This window comes from Symphalangus syndactylus, chromosome 15 (genome assembly GCF_028878055.3).
Source record: "Symphalangus syndactylus isolate Jambi chromosome 15, NHGRI_mSymSyn1-v2.1_pri, whole genome shotgun sequence".
Lineage (NCBI taxonomy): Eukaryota > Metazoa > Chordata > Mammalia > Primates > Hylobatidae > Symphalangus > Symphalangus syndactylus.
Window position 1 is genome coordinate 43,921,644 of NC_072437.2, and position 21,359 is coordinate 43,943,002.

The following is a 21,359-nucleotide window of genomic DNA, read 5'->3' on the forward strand; positions in this document are numbered from 1 at the left end:
GTAACAGTGCCAAACCCACCACTACTTGTTTCCCGGAAATCAATGAAACAGGGAAAATCCCTAGGAACTGGAAAAGGACAAATGCCATAAAACCATTTTCAGTAGAAGAATAAGAGGGGCTCTACAATTACAGACCAATAAACAGAAGCATTATCTTTTGGAAGATAAATAAACCATCAAACAACTAATTACCACCCAAAAGTACAAGAAATATATGTAAGGGAAAAACAAACAGTGCTTCATGAAGTGTAAATATTAACAAGTCTATTTAAATCCATTTTTAAATAGTCTCTCAGAAACAAACAACTATGTTTAGCCTGAATACACAGCCTAAAAGGAAATACAAAAATCATCAGGCTGGGAAAGATTCATTTAGCCTTCTGTGATGGTTAGAAAGCAGCTATTTCTTCAGTCACACAACCTCACAATCTAAGCTTAGCATTGGGAAACTTGTGAAACAGAGTCCAGAATGTAGCACGAATGAAAGCCTCTACCATACAATTTTCTCACTGTTGATTCTGGGTTTGTTTGTTTGTTGAGACGGAATCTCGCTCTGTAGCCCAGGCTGGAGTGCAATGGCGTGATCTCGGCTCACTGCAACCTCCACCTCCCGGGTTCAAGCTATTCTCCTGCCTCAGCCTCCTGAGTAGCTGGGATTACAGGCACGCACCACCATGCCTCGCTAATTTTTGTATTTTTAGTAGAGACGGGGTTTCACCATGTTGGTCTCGAACTCCTGACTTCGTGATCCGCCTGCCTCAGCCTGATTCTGGTTTTTAATACACAACCTTCACCAGATCTTTTTCTTACAGCCCATCTTTTCTGCAGAATGATAACAGCAAGCTTCAACGTGAATAGTGCCCTATAATTATTTCATTTTACAAAAAACACTGGTCTAATATTCATTAATAAAAAAGCTATCCAATAAAAGTTATCTATCACCTGAACCCCATCAGGGGCTATTTTCAGTTCTAGCTGAAAATACAAGTTAAATGAGTAAAAACTCAAATTTTGACCACAGACTATGAGCCAAAACCCTGTTAGTTATCTTAAATACTTTACTGTATTTCATATTCACAAAAGCTCTGTCATGTAGCTATTCTGTATCCCAATTTTACACAACATAAATCTTTCTCACTATATTTAGAACATATGTGGAAATACAAGAAAGCATATATAAAATGTGGAAAATATAAGAAAGCATAAAGAAAGAAAAAAAATCAGACACCTTTAATCAATCACTGTAATTTTCTTCCAGGGTTTTTCTTTGCCCATTTAGAGCCTACTGATATGCATTTTCCAATGCCATTTAAGAATATTTAAATATTTATTTTGCAGCTACAAAATATCTCATTTTATTTATCAATGTAACATCATTCCTCTGTTGTTTCTAAAAACCCATACAAAAGTCTTTCACCAAGTATCTAATTATTTTCTTTGAATGAATCCTAGAAGTGAAATTACTTGCCAAGATGTATAATTTCTAAAATATTCTTGATCCCTATTGTCGAGTTTCTTTCCATAAATCTTATAGTAGTTTATCATCCACCAGCAATATATAAGTGTCCATGCATTTGCCAGCATTTAGAATTCTCACTCATTAATCTTTTTAATAATATAATAGGTGAAAGTAGAATCATTTTGTTTTACTTGCATATTTTTCTTCACTTTACAGGGCATTTTCTTATTTTATAAATTATCCATTGACAATTATTATATATTTCTTACTGATTTCTCATTTTCTTGATATGTCAGGAACATTCATCTTTACTTTCCCAGTTTTTCATTTAGCTTCTAATTATAAATTTTGTATCAGAAGCTTTTGATTTTGCATTCCCTATTTTTCTCTTTATAATTTCTTCCACTTTCACTCTTTAAAAGCCATCTTTGTAGACCATCCATCAATCTTCTTTCTGACCTCGAAATCCAAGCAATCGTCAAGTCCTATCCATAACTCAACATCTCTTGTGTATCCTTCTATTTCCAAGACACCAATTCAAACTACCATAATCTCCTGACTATTCCAACGGCTTCCCAGCTACATTCTCAATCTCCAGACTTCCCCACTTAATCCATTCTCCTCACTGGTGCCAAAGTAGTCATCACCTACTTAAAGCTGTTCAAGGGTGCTCCATTTCTGTCATGATAAAATCGAATTGTTAACAAGGCTGACAAGGCCATACCCTCCAGCCTCATTTCCCCCAACTCCCCACTCCCCACTCACACTCTGGCTTCAGCCACAGCAACTTCTTCCAGTGCCTGGGGCTCCATCCTTTTCATCACCTGTGAGCTATTGCTTATTCTATCTATGGCTGAAACACTCTTCTTCCTGAACTTCCCTCAACCCCTCATTTTCCTTCAGGAAAGACTTCCATTCACCTTCCAAATCACATATTCTATATCCTCCAGGAATCATTCTGTGATACCATCGCCACTTGCCCCACTCCTTCCTCCCCAGGCTGAGTTATGAGCCCTACTATGTTTTCAAATAGCAAAGAGTTTCCATAACATCACCTAAGACTGTCTGTGTGTGTGGCTGAATAATCTTCCCCCACCCCCAACACGCCATATACACACACACACTCACACCCGCACACATTCACACATTGTACATCTTAAGAGCAGTGGCCAAGCCCATCTTCTCCACAGCTGATTTTCAAAACTTATCACAGTACCTGCTACATAATCAGTTCTAGAGGAATATTTGTTGAACAAACATGAGGTTAACTAAATATTTATTTTTCTTTTAATTTTTACAATATATTTTGTTGTTTTATGTAATCTCTCTAATCCATGTGGATTTACTTTGGTAATGAGAGAATAAATCCCTTTCTCGTTGATAAATGATTTGTCCTTTGTCACACTTTAAATTCTTACATATTCTTAAATGTGCTTTGTGGCTATCCATTTTTCTCAAGAAATCTCTTTAGTTTCTTACAATAAAAACAAGCTACTTTTATTATTGTTTTTCTGATACATACATTTTTAATATCTAGTAGCACAGCACCCTTCATTAACTTCCTTTTTAGAAATTCTATCAGCTATTCTCATTTATTCATTTCAGATAACTTTAAAATTATTGTCTAAGTTTCAGCCGGGCGCGGTGGCTCACGCCTGTAATCCCAGCACTTTGGAAGGCCGAGGCGGGCAGACCACATGGTCAGGAGATCGAGACCATCCTGGCTAACACGGTGAAACCCCATCTCTACTAAAAATACAAAAAATTAGCCGGGTGTGGTGGCAGGGGCCTGTAGTCCCAGCTACTCGGGAGGCTGAGGCAGGAGAATGATGTGAACCCAGGAGGCGGAGCTTGCAGTGAGCTGAGATAGCGCCACTGCAGGCCAGCCTGGGCAAAGAGCGAGACTCCGTCTCAAAAAAAAAAAAAAAGTTATTGTCTAAGTTTCCAAGATAAATATTCTATTGGAACTTTTGACTAAAACTGCATAGATTCTATAAAAAGAGTTTGGGAAGAACTAACATTTAAAGTCAGCTTTCACCTTTATGTTTTACTATAAAATGTTGTTATTTTTTAAATCTGGATTTTAAATTTTTCTTGTAGAGATTTTTTCTAGATTTTTATATTTTTGTGCTATTGTGAGTCATATTTTATACATATGTGTCCCATTATGTAATATGCTATGTACATTATAAAATATGTATATAATATATAATTATATAATTTTATATATCTATTAATTATTCATTGAGAATCCTAATTTTTCTTTTTATCTGCTGGTGCTGTGAGTTAGGCATACTCACACATGTCACCGTTTGTCCACATGGAATCATGGTTCAAATTCAAGTCTATCTAGATTTCAGCTCCCTGCATGCATTTGTATACAAATTTCTTTTAAAATTTTGCACACAGCATCTCTAATGACAAAAGAGGGAACCCTGGGAAGAACTGGGGAGAGGGCAGGGCAATAGGGATAGTTTTCTCCAAAGCTTTTTAACTAAAATTAGCTCTCCATACAGACATGTGCCATGCTTATTTCATAATTTTGTTGCATTTTCTAGAACATTGACACAGTCTCCTGGGATGTATATATCTCAGTTTGAAAAATATGGCTTATAGTTCACTGTCTTTCCCCAAGAGGTTTCATATGAAGGATACGTAATCACATTTTAGAGTCAGGGAAACTTGGGTCTACAGACAAAGAATAAATCATTCAGATTTTTAGAGCTATCAAGTATACTATTACAAGGAGGATTCAGGATGATCAGTTCTTGTATCTAGAAGTAAACCAGTTGTCATTGAATAGATAGCTATAAAATTCACTGTTCCAATTAAGTATCACAATAAAAGGATGACTCATGTCCTTAAAATATTTAGTAATCAACATGAAATGAAAGTCTAGTACATGTAGCTGTCATTTGGCAAAGCATCCATGTGAGGAAGAGCTTCTCCTGAGCCCGAAAATCACCAGTTCATGGAAAAAATCACAGTTTACCATTTGTACAATGGTAAGCTGGAAACACTTAAGGAATATAACTGATAAAGACTTTTGATTAAGGCCAGGCACACTGGCTATGCCTGTAATCCCAGCACTTTGGGAGACCGAGGCGGGTACACCACTTGAGGTCAGGAGTTCAAGACCAGCCTGGCCAACATGGTGAAACCCCGTCTATACTAAAAATACAAAAATTAGTCGGGTGTGGTGGTGCACACGTGTAGTCCCAGCTACTCGGGAAGCTGAGGCAGGAGAATCACTTGGACATGGGAGGCAGAGGCTGCAGTAACCCGAGATTGTGCCATTGCACTCCAGACTGGGGAAAAGAGCGAGACTCCATCTCAAAAAAAAAAAAAAAAAAAAAAAAGACTTTTGATTCAGAAGTGAACTTTGAACAACTCCAGCTATGTATGCAGCAATTAATACATAAAATCTTTATTTCCAAGTACCCAGCCAAAGAAAATGGAAAATGATCAACAAATGGTCTAGAAGCAGGACAATGACAGAAAGCGAAGCCATGTGGAACCAATAAAGATTTCCCTTGGACTGCAAGGCCAAAGATTTTATCCCCTCACTCAAGAAATGCTGGGAGTTGATGCCTGAACCATATAATATGCTCTCAGTTAAACAATGTTTGCTTAATTTGACTGCTTCGTGAATTGTGTTCAGTTCATTCCACAGTATGAGCTCAGTCATTCAAAATATATTCTTTGTTTTGTTTACATAGTCCCCAGGAATATGAACCTCTCAGGTATTTCATCATAATTCTGGTAGTCTGAGAAGGCAGTCAGGTAAGCATCACCTACAGAATGGCATTCGAGGCGAGGGTGTTCTGATTGTACAGACCACAGCTAACACACATACATCAGATCCCCTCCCTGCTGAGGGGCTACTGGCTCCTGAGATGAAAATCTCATAAATATAATAAACGGCAACACTGATTCCACAAGCCACAAGTTGGAAACGTATTCCATTATGTCTTAGTCATACCATACACACTATAATATTTCCACATATTGCTGGGTAACCACAGTCCGTGATGGAGTGTGGCTCATTTACTGCTACTACATATTTTATGATAAAAAGCATTTGAAAAAATAGTGAGAAAATTCGGTAAGACAAAAGACAAGCAATCTGGCTTGGTGTTTTGGTTCTGCTACTCTGATCTTCACAAGTTGCTTAACATTTATGCTTTGTTTTTCTCATCTAGAAAATTCAGGCATTAGACTAGATGGGCCTATGCTCCATTTCAGTTGAAATATTCTGTCAATTAGATCTAAGATTTATATGACGCTAACATTCCAATAAAAATTCTGGCCTGTTGTTGGCATTCTCTGCATATCCCGACATGGATCATCTGAATGTTTTACTAAAATTTTTACTGTTTTCATTTCTCAGTTTTCTCAAATTGCTGTTTCCAATACTTTAAACACCGGAGCACCACAAATATTAGGAAGGCTTTATCTACGTTATAAACTGTGGAAGTGAAAGACAGTTTTAAATGTAATCACATTTTATGAAAAATAAAATTATCCACACTTGCTATACTTTAGTTTTCTGGTTACTATAAACACTTGAAAGCCAAGCTGTAAAATTCTTCGTTAAACCTTTGGGAAATGAGCACTGGTGTGTCTAACTCCCTCTCAGACTGCAGGTGACCTGGTCAGCAATAGAAAGCCATGAGAACTCAAGTACTAAAGATAGAGCCAGGTATGCTGTGGGGGCACCTCTCTGGAGGACACAGAGCTCCAATTTGCAAGCTGTGAGTGGCCCCTGCATTTGAATCCCACAGCTCTGTATCATAAATAGAAATGATGAGAAAAAACACAAGTCAGACAAGTCAGCTTAGCTATTAATTATAAAAGAAAGCTCTGTTAAAAGAACTCTTCTATCCTTATCAAAAGTCTCCCAAAACTGGTTTTTCAGGACTAGGCTATGAATAAAATTTGAAAATTGCCCCCATATACATTAATCACTCCTTAGGTTAGAATGCAGAATGTACCATAGAGAAGTTGGCCAGATGCCCACAGATCCCTGTGAGGAACCACGTATCCTTACTCTGCCCCCACGCCCTGCCTTTACTCCTTGGTACTTTCAAGTAAGAAATGGTGATTTTCTTATTTGGGGAAGATAGGGTGGAGACAAAAACCTCATAAATATAAACCTCTCTCTCTCTCATAGCTCAGCAACTTGCAATATTTTTAGCAGTAGAGAAAAAATAAATATGACTTATTAACTATAAAGCAATATTTGAGTTCACTATTTCACTAAAAGCATCATTTAGGAAAACAGAAAGATCCTTTAAAAAATGTTTGTATAGTCGCTTGAGAAAATAAACCAGCAGGCGCTGGTCCCTTCACTTAAAGAATTTATTATCCTTTGTGTGGCAGGATTCACCAGCTGACAGCTCCCACCCAGAAAATCAAATAGGTGCTCATTTCTGTGATGCCCATAATGTGTAAAATTGCCAAGAAGTTCATTGCAATGTGACCTAAAAGTACAGCAAGGAAGATCAGAGCTAACAGCCAGCTGGAGGCTGTCAAAATTTACAGGAAGAAAAGACAAAGATAATACAGTAAGTTCTAATTTTAATCATTTGTAAGGAACACAGAGAAAGCTGTGCACATACAGCAGATGTATTTCTGTTTGCAAGTATAATTCAACTTACCTCTATTGAGCAGAAAACCAGGACTTTTTGGCTAACCAGCCTGTTGTGATTCCCTGGGAGGATCTGGCTGAAAGAAATGGGAACCTAGAGTTTATTCAGTGGAGTCTCAACCTCTACCTGACTGTATTAATGAACAGTTCAGAGGTTTCTTGCTCAGCGGCTGAGTCACTCAGGGAGGAGGTGTGTGGTATGCAACAGGGTGTCACCTTGTACAAATACCAGTTCAATTAAAGCATTCTCACTCATGAACCTACTGTCTTTGTTTGAATTCTTTGTTTAATTTATGGCCTTATGCAAAAAAAAAAAATATATATATATGTATGTATATATATGCTCCTGTGATCACCCTTTTAACTGATATCAACAGTATGCACAATATCACTGACAAGGTGGCATAGGACCCAACCCATTTTGTATTCTCTTTCAAAAAATAAAATTGAAAACTCAAGATAGAAGGAACCCCCATACACCCATAGTACCTGGAAGGCAGGGGCACAGACAAGCATGCAAGGAGTACATGGCTTAAAGGAAACTTCAAGACAAACAAATTCTCAGAAACCCAGGAACCCTAGGATTGGAAAACACAAAAGAAGTCTGTTCCACACATTCTACACCTAGAATATTTTGTAAAACTATCAGAGGGAAAATACACCTAGCATGTAAGAATTCTAATCTCTATCTTATTTATCCATGTATAAAAAATGTGAAAAGGGGCCAGGCGTGGTGGCTCACATCTGTAATCCCAGGACTTTGGGAGGCGGAAGCAGGTGGATCACCTGAGGTCAGCAGTTCAAGATCAGCCTGGCCAACATGGTAAAACCTGATCTCTACTAAAAATACAAAAATTAGCTGGGCATGATGGCACACACCTGTAACCCCAGCTATATTAAATAACTATAACACACCATGATAAAGTCATATACAGAAATTTTCAATGCCAGGCATCCCATAGTGGAGAGAAGGAAGAACCTGGAAGGTGATGTTGATGCAGAGTTTTAAAGTCTGAGTGGACAATGATTAGATGGTCAAGAAGAAGAACCATTCATCCACTCTGGCAGGAGGAGGCAGGAGAATCACTTGAACCAGGGAAGTGGAGGTTACAGTGAGCCAAGATCACACCACTGCACTCTAGCCTAGGCAACAGAGTGAGACTGTCTCAGAAAAAAAAAAAAAAAATGTGAAAAGGATGGTTGAAACTTCTTTCAATGCTGAGGGCAGCAGTAGACCCGACGTCAAAGGCTGCTTCTGGCCAGTTGCAGTGGCTTTCACTTGCACTTTGGGAGGCCAAGGTGGGAGGATCACTTGAGCCAAGAAGTTCCAGACAAACTGGGCAACACAGTAAGAGAAGAACTCATCTATACTAAAAATAAAAAAGTCAGCTAGGTGTGGTAGTGCATGTCTTTGGTCCCAGTTACTCAGGAGGCTGAGGCAGAAGAGTCTCTTGAGCATGGGAGGACCAAGCCACGGTGAGCTGTGATCACACCACTGCATTCCAGTCTGGGTGACAGAATGAGACCCTATCTCAAAAAACAAAACAAACAGACAAAAAAACAAAATAAAACAAAACAAAAAACAAAGGCTGCTTCTGCTGGGAGGAAGGAGTAACACTGAAGAGCCATTCTAGGCGGGGACTCCTGTTACAGGTTTTGAAATGCACCTTCCCTAAGAGCCAAAGAGGCTTTAAAGAAGCTTAGCAAACATTGCTGAGAGAAGCCACGTCATCAGAACTTACTGGGTCATCGTCATTCATATGTCACACCAGCAATGAAGCAAATCCCCCCTGAACAACTGCTCTTGAAAACTACAATGCAGCTGAGTGATGCCCGCTGAAATGACTGCAACAAGAAGCAGAAACCCAGACTGAAGAGCAAGGCAATTGCAGTATGTGATCATTGTGACTGGGAGACCACTTCCTTTATGTTCCCTGATGCTCCCTTATTCTGGGCTGAGGAATTTGAAAATCTAAAATGGAAAATGTTCTTTCAAAGTAAAACATATATATGTGTCTACTCAGCCTTTTTATGGAATTGTATACATGCAAAATATTTTTAAAATATGCTTTAAGTTTCTGTGATGCCCAAAAATCTTGGTTTGAATATTAATATTACAAATGATAAAGTTGAAAAACAAAGATGTGACTTAACTCAAAAGATAAGCTAGAAGCGATCTTCAGCCTTAGAACTTAGCCAAAAAGAAAGCAAACACAGTTTAAGAGCTCCCTTGTAGGGATAAGTTGTAATTTACATTATAGAATGTTGAAATATATTACTTCATGAAACACAGAACCAGAAAGATAAGTTTTTTATCTTATAATGAAGTAAAGTGCAGCTGCCCAAGTTATGGATTTTGAGCTTCCAAGCAATTATTTCTGCATGCAATTAAGGGTTTCTCTTACTTTATACACCAGACCATCCACACTGCTAAGCCAAACCAGTGTTTTTTCATTTAGAATCAAATCTCTAGTATAAAAAGGGACTAATTCTAAATCATTGAGCAAAATTCAGACCTCCTCATGCTGAGCAGACATGACTGCCTAAAATTTAAAATCTCAAATGTGAAGAGGTTGAATCAAGAACGTTTTCGGGTGTGGAGGTAGCCAAATAGCCTGAGCATTAGTTTCACTCAGGTGTTTAACTGGGAAGCCTTGGGCATGCTTGGAATAACTTGGCTTCACCACACCTATTTATTTTCAGTGTCGGAGTTCTTGAGATCTCTCTAGAATCATAAACTCAGAAGCTGAAATGCCAAATGGGTCTTATCTCAGGTACAAATGCCAATTGATTGGTTATGGCTTCTTGGAGGAATATGTTGAGGTTTGTAAGCAAGTAGGGACTCAACAAGGGAATGTCATGGTTAATTAGCAATATCCACCACAGGTCTTGGATGGGGGAATGTTTGCTGACCCTGTCTCATAAAATTAGATGTTGTGACATCACATTGCTTTGTCTATGTGTTATACCCAAAGAAACAACCAGCCAAAATGAGCACCGTTTTTTTTTGAGTTTAGGTTCACAGCAAAATTCAGAATAAACAACAAAGAGTTCATGTATACCCTCAGTGTCCCCATTATCAACATCCCACATCACAGTGGGACATTTGTTACAATTAATGAACCTGCATGGATGCATCACTAACACCCGAAGTCCATAGTCCACATCAGGGTTCATTCTTGGTTTTGTATATTCTTTGAGTTTGGAGAAATGCATAATGATATGCATCCACCATTATAGTACCACATAGAGTAGTTTTGCTGCCCTAAAAAATCCTTTGCGTGCTGCCTATTCATACCTCCCTCCCCGCAACCCCTGTTAACTGCTGATCTTTTTACTGTCTCCATAGTTTTGCCTTTCTCAGAATGTCATATTGTTGGAATCATGTAGTATGTAGCATTTTCCAGACTGGCTTCTTTTACATAGTAATATGCATTGAAGTTTTCATCATGTCTTTCCATTTAAGTTTTCTCCATGGCTTAATAGTTCATTTCTTTTTAGTGTTAAATAATATTCCAAGGCCAGGCATGGTAGGTCACACCCATAATCCCAGCACTTTGGGAAGCTGAGGTGGTAGGATTGCTTGAGGCCGGAAGTTCAAGACCATCCTGGGCAACACACTAAGACCCTGACTTAAAAAAATAAAATAAAATAACAATAATAATAATATCCCATTGTCTGGATGTACCACAGTTTGTTTATTTATTCACTTCACCTACTGAAGGACATCTTCGTCGCTTCCAAGTTTCAGCAATTATAAATAAAGCTGGTATAAACATGTGTGTGCAGTTTTCTTTTTTGTATATTTATGCTATATTTTGAACCCAGTAATATATCACATTGTTTGGAAACTAAAAAGTATAAAATGGAATAAATGAAAAGTCTTCCTTTTCCTCCAAACCTTTCTCTCCAACAAAAAAGCAGTTATTAGTTTCTTCTGCGTCTTTCCAGAGACATTTATGCATATACAAGCAAATGTAAGATATGGATATATTATACTGTTCTGAATCTTGCTTATTTCCTTTAAGATTATATTCTGAAGATGTTTCTATATTGATTCTTCACAGCTGCTTGGTATTCCATGATATGGATAGTCCATAATCTATGTCATCAATCCACTGTTGATGGGCATTTCCATTATTTCCAAACTTCTGCTAACAAAGCTGCCATCAATAACATTATACATAAATCAACTGGCACATGGGTGAATCTGTAGGATAAATTCTTAAAAATGTAATTGCTGGGCCCGTGTGTTTGCACATTTTAACTTTGGTAGAATAAATCTTGCCAAATTGCCCTCAGTAATGGATTTACCAACTTATCCTTCTTATTCTCATTTGTCTTCTTTCAATCATTTCTTCATTTAACAAGCATTAAGTACCCACAATGCTCCCAGTATTGTTTCTATCCCAAGGGAAAGGAAAATTAATGAGACCCAGTCTTGCTCACCAAGAATTTACAATTTGTTTGGAGGGACAGACATTGAATTAAATAGTTATAACACACCATGATAAAGTCATACACAGAAATTTTCAATGCCAGGGGAGAGAAGGAAGAACCTGGGAGGTGATTTTGATGCAGAGTTTTAAAGTCTGAGTGGACAATGATTAGACGGTCAAGAAGAAGAAGAACCATTCATCCACTCTGTCATCTTCTTAATGTCTTCCACATTTCCCCTTAATAGTGAACCATTTTGCAACTTTCCTGCCTCATTTCCTCTACCAAAATAGCAACTTGGCAGCCCCAGCAACCCCAGCTCCTCACGGTGTTATGGGTCCACATTTTCTGGAGACAATCATGAGCCACACTGCAAATACAGTGTAATTCTCCTGGCTGCAGTCTGAAATAAATCATTCCATGGGGATTAGAAGCAAGAATTTTTTTCTCCCATTGAAAAACTAAGAATGGGCAATTTTTGTAATTAAAATCTTACTTTTAAACTCAGATTATTTCACAATTTTCCTCAATTTAGTTAATTCTCCCACTTTATTCATGTCTCTTCATCACCAAATATTTAATGGTATTACATCATAAGCCCCTTGAGATCAGAGACCAGGCCTTCACATTTGTTTTTATACTAACACATAGCACAATTCTTGACTCGTATAGATATTTACTCAGATACATACATATATGATCCATATAGTAACATTTAATGTTTGTTGGTTAAATGAAGGAATAATAATCATAAACAACAAGTGTGCATGCATAAGGGGTATTTATTGCTTACCTAAAGTCTGGTTTATCTGGTTTATAAATCTGATTTTCTTGAAAGACTACAGTATTCTCTTCAATTCACCAGGAACACTCACTGATTTTTTTTTTTTTCTTCTTTGAGACAGAGTCTTGCTCTTGTTGCCCAGGCTGGAGTGCCGTGGCACGATCTGGGCTCACTGCAACATCCGCCTCCGGGTTCAAGTGATTCTCCTGCTTCAGCCTCCCGAGTAGCTGGGATTACAGGCATCTGCCACCACACCCAGGTAATGTTTTTGATTTTTAGTACAGACGGGGTTTCACCATGGTGGACAGGCTTGTCTTGAACTCCTGACCTCAGGTGATCCACCTGCCTTGGCCTCCCAAAGTGCTGGGATTACAGGCGTGAGCCACCGTGCCCAGCCCTCTCACTGCTTTCTTAAAACAAGGGAAGATTTCTCTGCATTTTACAGAGATTGCTCAAATAATAATTATCATAGCTAAACTTATTGCCCAAGGTTGGAATCCCCATCATCATTGCCTCCTGCCTCACCCTCTCCCCACTGCTTTAAACGACATCGAATTTAGTTCATCACTCAACCATTACTATCAATTCTACCTCCTAATTCAGTCTCCCTTCCACTTGATTCCCACGGCTGCCTAATTCAGGCCCTCAACATCCTGAGAAAACACTGTTTTCATCACCTGTTAACTGGTCTCTTTCCAGTTCAACTCTAACCCCTGCTCAGTCAGTTAGGCTCTTTCAGGTTGTACGGATCAGAGATAAGGTCTGGAAACCTCAGCTAACGGCAGCACAGTTAAGCAGAGCAGACCCAAAGAATCCAAAATGATGATACTTCAAAGTCTACAGTTTATCACAAGAAAAAGATAAAATGTAACAACTGCATTAAAGTAGAGATAAGCATCACACTTAGGGGCTGTCTCATAGCAAAAAGTCAAAGGAGCCAAGGGCAAGTTCCAACTGTCCTTTCTCCACAAGGTTCTTCTCAGGATCCACTTTCTGCCTCAGGCTGAGAACCACAGACTTGTGAATGGAACACCCAAATGGAGTTTCAGCTGCAGTATCTTATTCCCTGCTGATCCCATAGACATATCCTGCTATGTGACCATGCCTCCTGGGGTTTCAGCAGACACAAATCGTCAGTCTCACTGTTATCAATAAACAATAATTCCTAGCTGGTAAAAATCACCCTGAAACTCTTGGGGTGCTTGGTTACAAAGCCATGAGACCAATCAGTATGTTTCAGATCAGGGCTGTGCAGGCTCATTTCACATTTCAGCAGAACAACTCAGGCTAGCTTCAGACCTGCTAGAAGTAAACTTCATAGCCCAGAGGGTTTAGTATAAAGATTTAGGGCTGGTTAGGAAGACAGAATATTGTCTCAGAAGCCTTTCTTAGATCTTAAATATACAAGCTGCTTGTTACTTTGCAAAACCAACACTAGTTGGCACAAATCTGGGGACCCAAGGACAGCTCTGAGTCTCGCATGCTCATGACTCAGCTCTCTAACCTTGATTCTCTACCTGCTTCTTTCTGCCATGCTACCAGTTTGTCATAGTCTCTATATGTTTCAGTTTAAATCCCCTGAGAGAGATCTGCTTGAGTCAGTCAGCCACCATCCCATATTGAATTTCTGTGGGAAGAGGTCTTGCACGGGACCATCTCTTGGGTCTCTGGCTAGCCATAAAAGAACAGACACCTACACCATCTCAGTTAGCTGTGACTAAAGCAACAGCACTGATGGTTCAATGCATGGTTCCCCTGAGTCTCAGAACTGCTAAAAAGTGGACTACAAGCATGGCCTTGCACACAGTTGTAAATTTCTCTCCAGTAAAGACAGTCCATTCCCTAATGCTATTTTTCCAAAAGACAGATATAATCATGTCATTCCCCATCTTCCAACCCATCATAAGTTCCCCGTGTTGCATGAAATTCAAACATTTTAGATTCATACACAACTCTGCTGTCTAATGTAGCAGCTACTGTTCTACATGTGGCTATTTAAAATTTTTATACTAATTAAAATTAAATAAATTTACAATTCAGCTCTTCAGTTACACTTGTCACATTTCAAATACCATATTGGATGGAGAAGATAGGAAATGCAGAAAGCTGGTCTAAGATGTCTTGTTAAGTCACTTTCAACTATTCCAGGCTTACCTCCCACCACTTCCCCCTATGTGCCCTAAGCTTTAATCACATCAAAATCCTTGCTGTTGCCCAAACATATTATAATATTTTAGGCTTTTAATATCTGTATTAATGCCATTCCTGTGGCTTGAAATGTCCATTTCTTGTGCACTTTAGTGATCTCTTACTCACTTTCTCAGTCCCTGCAAACACATAACCTGATCTATGGAGCTTTTCTTACCATTTCAGACCCCAAACACAGCTAGCTTCCTCCTTTCTCTCTGCTCCAAGGGAACTCTGTATATTATTTTATTATAATACCTAACTGCATTATACGATAATCTAGTTGTACCCAGCATACCATATGCCATTCTAGAAGAACTTAATAGCAAAGGTAATTTAACTATTGCTTAAGAGCACAAATTCAGGTGCCAGATGGCCTCTGCCAATGACTGCTTGAGTAACCTTTTGGTAAGTCATCTAACTCCTCTCATCTCAGTTTTCTCACCTGTAAAATGAGAATAATTAAACAATACCTTTCCCATAGGGTCACTGTGAGGATCAACTGTGTTAACACAGAAAAAGCACTTAGAACAGGGCCTGCAATTTTGCTAAGGTGCTACCTGAAAGTTAACTCTTAGTAAACTCTTAACATTTTATTTATTCATACGTGAAGTATATCTAAGAACAAGACCATAAGCACAATTAATAGTTCTCCTCTTCTCAGATACACTTACTGTGCCCAGTGGTCAAGCTCTTTAACACACAATGTTGTTCATGAACATCATTAGCTGTCTATAACTAAATGCAGGTTTTAGGAGGTATATGAAGATCCTCTCAAGAGTCAGTCCCTGGGACTTATTGAGGTTTCCTAAAAGGTTAATCATGCAGGAACTTCCGAGAAAAAAATTGTGTAAAGGAACAGAATGAGAGGTGTCCATGTGGAGTTTAGTGTTTACTGTAGTACTGCATAATTCATTTCTCTTAGATGATAACTTGTTGCTTCTCACATCCTCTTCTGTTTGATTGGCATGGCATTTTTCTCTTCTTAGACCCAATCTTTCTTCTCTTTCCTCAGTGTTCCCATATCCATCACAGTAGAGTTTTCTTTCTTGAAATCTATTTTATCTCTCCCCTAATAATCCATGGTTGTATTAGTTTTCTATTGCTCCTGTAACAAGTTGCCACAAACTTAGTGGTTTATAGCAACATAATTTATTATCTTATAGTCCTGGAGGTCAAAAATCTAAAATTAGTGTCACTGGGCTAAAGTCAAAATGTCGGCAGGGTTAGTTCCTTCTGGAGGCTCTAAGGAGAGAATCTGTTTCCTTGACTTTTCCAGCTTCTAGAGGTCAGCTGCATCCCTGGTCCATGATCTCTTCCTGGTGTCATTTCAACCTCTTGCTCTGCCACCACATCTCCTGTCAATGACTGATCCTCTCATCTCCCTCTTAAAAGGACACTTGTGATTATATTGGGCCCACCTGAATAGCCCAGGATAATTCTCTCATGTCAATGTATTAATTTAATCACATCTGCAAAGTCCCTTTTACCATGTAAGATAACATATTCACAGAGCCGGGACATTAGGATACGAACATCTTTCGGGGACTATAATCCAATCTACCACACCTACCATATATTTACAATGTTTCCAAGTTTCCTATAACTTCATCTATTTTTACAATTTAAAAAAAAAACTAAATATTTCATTAAGTAAATGAAGTTCAAAATGCATGCAATAATTTGAATCAGTAGATAGATATGAGATAATTCTATACTATTATGACTTTTATTAAGTTAAAGTAGGTGACATATTTAGATTGCTTCTAAAATTGTGTATTTAAAAGCCATGTAAACAAATGCTAGAAAGACATGAATTTTTATAGTCATTTTCTACCTTCCATTCTTGAGTGATATAAACAGTATTCATTTAACAGGCATGTTTTCAAATGATTACAGGATGTTTGAGTATTGGTTGCAATGATTATGTGAGACCTGTGCCCAGCTAAATCTGGGGGAAGCATACTACCTAAGCTTTATATAGTACCTATGCACACATATGCACATACCTCCACACACGTACACAATATATTTATACTTATGGATCTATAATATATGAGATTTATACATATATAATACATATATAGCAGATCTACACACACACACACACACACACACACACGTTGATAGCTCTACCTGTGTCTGTCTCCCCTATCATAATGTAAACACCTTGAAGGCTGAGCCCTGAGCTTATTTATCCTTGAGTCTTTGGTAGTCCTGACTTAGCCAGTTCTCAGGGATTGTTTCTAGGATGAATGTATCTGCATTACCATGTGACACATGAGGAAATGGGACAGAAGGCACTTGACAAGAAAATGAAATCGCCAGGCTCTTTCTCTGCCCACTTCTCCTTCTCAGAGTCTCAACATTCAATAGACTAGGCTAGGAAAATGTGGTTCACATGGTCTCCCTCACTTATGCTAGTGTTTCTGTTGGTATTTTCCTTTACTTCTTGCACATTCTGATGGACTGAATCTCTCAAACCACTGGGGTGTCCCAAAAGTGTGTCCTTGTTCCTTCCCCACTCACAATATCTGCAATATCTGAAAAGCCCTCACCTCCCCTACTCACTTCCTCCTCCAGTTCACTCATTCCATCCACCCCCTCCACCTCCTCTCATCTTCAAATTGTCTCCGGTTCCTTTACTTTATATAATCAAACAATAAACCCTCCAGAGAAAAGAGGAGAATTCTAGAAATTTTTGATTTTCAAGTTTTATTGTAAATTAGTGGACTATCCTCTATTGGAACAAAATTTGTGATAATTTTAATGGTATCCCTAGAAAACAGGGATTTTTAAATCCTCTGGAATTGGTATACTTTATTATTTCTTTAATTTTACAATAACCCCGCCAATACCTCATTCCTCTCCTAACTAAAAGTTATTAAAAAATAGTTGGCCTCAATAATTTGGGAGTGTGTGCGTGTGAGACAGAGAGAGAGAGAGAGAGAGAGAGAGAGAGAGAAGCTTTGAGATCATTGAAAAATACCATGAGGTAATTTGCTCTTTTTAAATTTTTGATGTTTTTAACTTTTTACTGTTGATTTGTATTTTATTTTCCACTTCTTTACTTAATATTCAGTTCTTTCAGGAAGAATAAAATGGCATATGCATATACATTCAGATGTCTTCTATAAAAACAAATCTTGACTTTTACCAGTTCTACTACTAAGGGCCTGATATAAAGAAAATGAGGAAAATTTAAACTAACAAACCAACCACATTCCCAAGGTTGGCTAAAAAGAAACATAAAAGCCTGATTAAATTTGTTTTTATACACAAGAGGCACAATACTATAAGTCAAAGGTCATTGTCTGTTTAAAATACGACAGTTACCAAACAAGGTGCATCTTGTGCACTGCCTCCCGATCACAACAAATTTCCAAGAAACCATCAAGATTCTTGCCTACAAATCCAATCCTTGCAAACAAAATATTTGGCTTTAAACAAAAATTAAGACAAAAGTTGATATGAAAGCATCAAACAGAATAAAAATGTTATGAAAGCTCTTACTATTAACATGACTGATGCAACTCAGAATCAATCCTTTTTGTTTTTTGTCTATGGCTAGACATCAGCAGTTGTTTTCTTAAAGGGCCTGAAAGTCAATACTGTATTTTAGGGTTTCTAGGCCATATGCAAAAACTCCATTCTGCCCTATCATAGCAGAAAGCAGCCATAGCCACCATGGGAAAGGAGTGGGTGTCAGCAGAATGGTCTACAGTGGCCGGAGCAGGTGATACTTGGCCAACTTCTGGTCTGTGCTAACCAACCCTGTTAGAACATCCCTCTCCCTTTTCACCCTCTCCCTGTGGAGGAGGGAATGCTCAATGAGAAAAGAGTCGTAAACCTGTAATTGAAGCCTCATTTTCCAGAGAAGAATACTGAGATTCTGAGTCCTTTGGGTGACTTGGCAAAAATCCAATAAATTAATTAACATGGAAGTAAGGTCAGAGTTCATTCAAAATTATGGAACATGTCTCGACCACATACTCTGATGAGCATCTAAGCACGTATACCTTATCTGATTTCATTCTCATAACAACTTTCTAAAGTACTGTTATAATCTTTGTTTCACCCATGAAGAAACTGAGATTCACAAAGGTTAAGCAACATGTCAATTTCACAGCAGGCAAATGGTACAGGAAGAGGCCAGGGCTTTGAACCCTCTGCTTCTTGCTGCCTCCACTGCTACCGGTGCTTCTCTTGCAACACTCTTACCAGCCTACTTTCCCTTGGATGCTATTCCATGGTCCTCTTGAGAAGCCTTGTCATGGTACTATGTGTTTTTTTTTCTGTGTTTAGAAGTTAATACTGGAGTTCTCACCATTTTATCTGCCCTACAGTGTCATGGGTAGAATTCTTCCTCTCAGAAACACTCACAAAACCTGACTTGTTCAGCCAGTCTAACCATAATTCTGCAATACAGAAACAGGGAGTAGTCCTTAACTTACACACCCATGGCCAACCCCATGTAGAAAGGCTGGGAAATTGAATTGTTTGATCTTTACTTATGCAACTACACTAGCCTGAAAAGACCCACAACCACAGGGCATAAGGAAAGTTGGTTGACTTGATGCCCCCTCCTACACTGTCAGACTCCTGGAGAAGCTCTGTGATTCATTCCAGTGCAGGTCTTCAGAATAAAAGACTGAAATTTCCTTTTGTTCACAGCCAAAATGTGTGATTACCTTAGAAAACTGGGACTTCCCGGCGCCCCCAACATTGCACTACATGAACCTCCCCACACACTTCACCCACCTTGTTTTCCCATAAACCCTGTCAAACGAGTAGGTGTAGAAATGTAGAAAGCAATACAGACACATGCAGTACATGCTACTTTTCTAAACTGATGTATTTCCTTATGAAGGCTTGTCAAGTGTCACAACTAAAGTCTCACCATTAAAAGAAAAAGCCATCACAGGCGAAATGGCAAATTGTGAGCTGAAACAAATTTTTCTAAATTGATGCACTCATGTCACAGAATCAAATATTATTCTTCCTGTATCCTACATGGGAACATAAGCCACTTTTACATGCTCATTTACTTAAGGAAAGGTTGTGTGGTCTACACACTATTATACTCATCTTCAACTACAGAAAAGGGCATACATAAAGTGCATTATCCTCAGATCACTAATATCCATAAGCAGATATTCCCTCTCTGCCTTTCCTTTTCCAACCAAGGTCTATTTTACATCTGTTGAAATAGATGGGTTCCAAATGAAAAAAAAAATAAGTAAGAGAAAATTTCTGTCTTACAGCAAAAGTAATCCCCAGTAGGTTTCTGATGAAGCAACTTTATAAGATCTATTGTCCTTGACTCTTTCTTCCAAATCTTTATTTCTCCCGACAGTAATGGAATGAAAATGAAATGAAAAATCTGGAGTCAAGTTGGGTAAAAAAAACCCATAGGAGTCTCTACTGAAGTAAGACAAGGCTCAATTAGTGAAGCGATGGGTCATACAGTCACATCAGCAGCTTTACTATTCACAATAGCAAAGACATCAAATCAACCTAAATGCCCATGAATGATAGACTGGATAAAGATAATGTGGTATATATACACCATGGAATACTATGCAGCCATAAAAAGGAAGGAGATCATGTCCTTTGCAGGGACACGGATGGAGCTGGAGGCCATTATCCTTGGCAAACACAGGAACAGAAAACCAAATACTGCATGTTCTCACTTGTAAGCAGGAGCTGAACAATGAGAACACGTGGACACATGTGAGAGAAAAACACACATTTGTGCCTGTCAGAAGATTGGGGGTAGGAGGAAGGAGTGGATCAGGAAGAATAGCTAGTGGATGCCGGGCTTAATACCTGGGTGACAGGACATATGTGCAGTAAACCACCCTGGCACATGTTTACCTAGGTAACAAACCTGTACATCCTGCACATGTACTGGCCGACAGGCTGTGGGACTTTTTCAGGTGCTACTTGAGTTGACTGCGGAAATTTCTAGAAACAGCGCCAATATATTTCACTGATTTCACAGAGGCAAATCAAGAAAGGTTAAAAATTATGTTGGTGAAGTCATTTTCTGTAAACAAACAAACATTTAAAAACTGCAACAAAAAATTATCATCCAGAAAGCCTCAGCAAAGCACTTCAGATACCTCTGGGCAAATTCCTAACCACAGTAAACAAATTCTAATGTTCTACCTAGTGATTTGACTGCCATTTGCGTAGCTGGGCAGCTTCCTGGGTCTCTCCAGGAAGGTATGCAGCACACCCAGTGGGCTGACCCACCCTTCATAGCCAAACCTGACAAGGCTGAGCAAATACACTCTCAAGGCAAAGACATTCTTTAGGGATTGTGCAAAGGAATTTGGCAGCTGTGTCCTCCCCATGAGGTGTAGCATGAAGAACAAGTTCCTCAGTTAGGGGCATAGGATCATCCACAAAGTAGAAACCACTATTAAACTGTGTTTACCCAGAAATCCACATTTACATTAAAATGCCTGTAGCCTTCCTCTGCTACTTTAAGATATTAAAAAAGAAGTTACTTAATACTGAACCAAGTAAAGTATGGAACTAATACAAGATACTTTGCATAAATATCTTTTCTGCTTCTCTCTTTTCTTCCTTCCTCTCCCATGAAGCAGATGCTGGCATTCACAGTGCAGCCCAGGAACCCAGTAAGAATGACTCAAGTATCTCCTTCATGCTAGGAGGGATGATAGGCTTCAGCCCAGAACAGAGCTTCCAATAAGGTTCTTTTTCAATCCTACAAGTGACTGTGAGCAGAGAGATAATAAGGTCCTTTTCATTCTAACCATGTTTCCACAGGCAATATTGGTCACAGAAAAGTCAAAGGCATAAGAGGTATTTGG

At 38.6% G+C, this 21,359-nt stretch overlaps 1 protein-coding gene across 20 annotated transcripts in view; it reads right to left on the reverse strand.

The window, feature by feature from the left end:
- Positions 1–21,359, reverse strand: part of SCEL (sciellin) — a 167,499-nt gene that overhangs the window by 103,858 nt on the left and 42,282 nt on the right. For 5 of the 20 annotated variants that reach the window (XM_063618742.1, XM_063618738.1, XM_055244610.2 and 2 more), the window contains exon 1: positions 7,120–7,238. The exons of 12 other annotated variants lie outside the window; for them this stretch is intronic. The gene's annotated coding sequence lies outside the window, so the exon portion shown is untranslated. Of the gene's footprint in view, positions 1–7,119; positions 7,259–21,359 lie in introns of those variants that run through there. 3 more of the 20 variants (XM_063618741.1, XM_063618743.1, XM_055244598.2) reach the window with 2 other exon arrangements.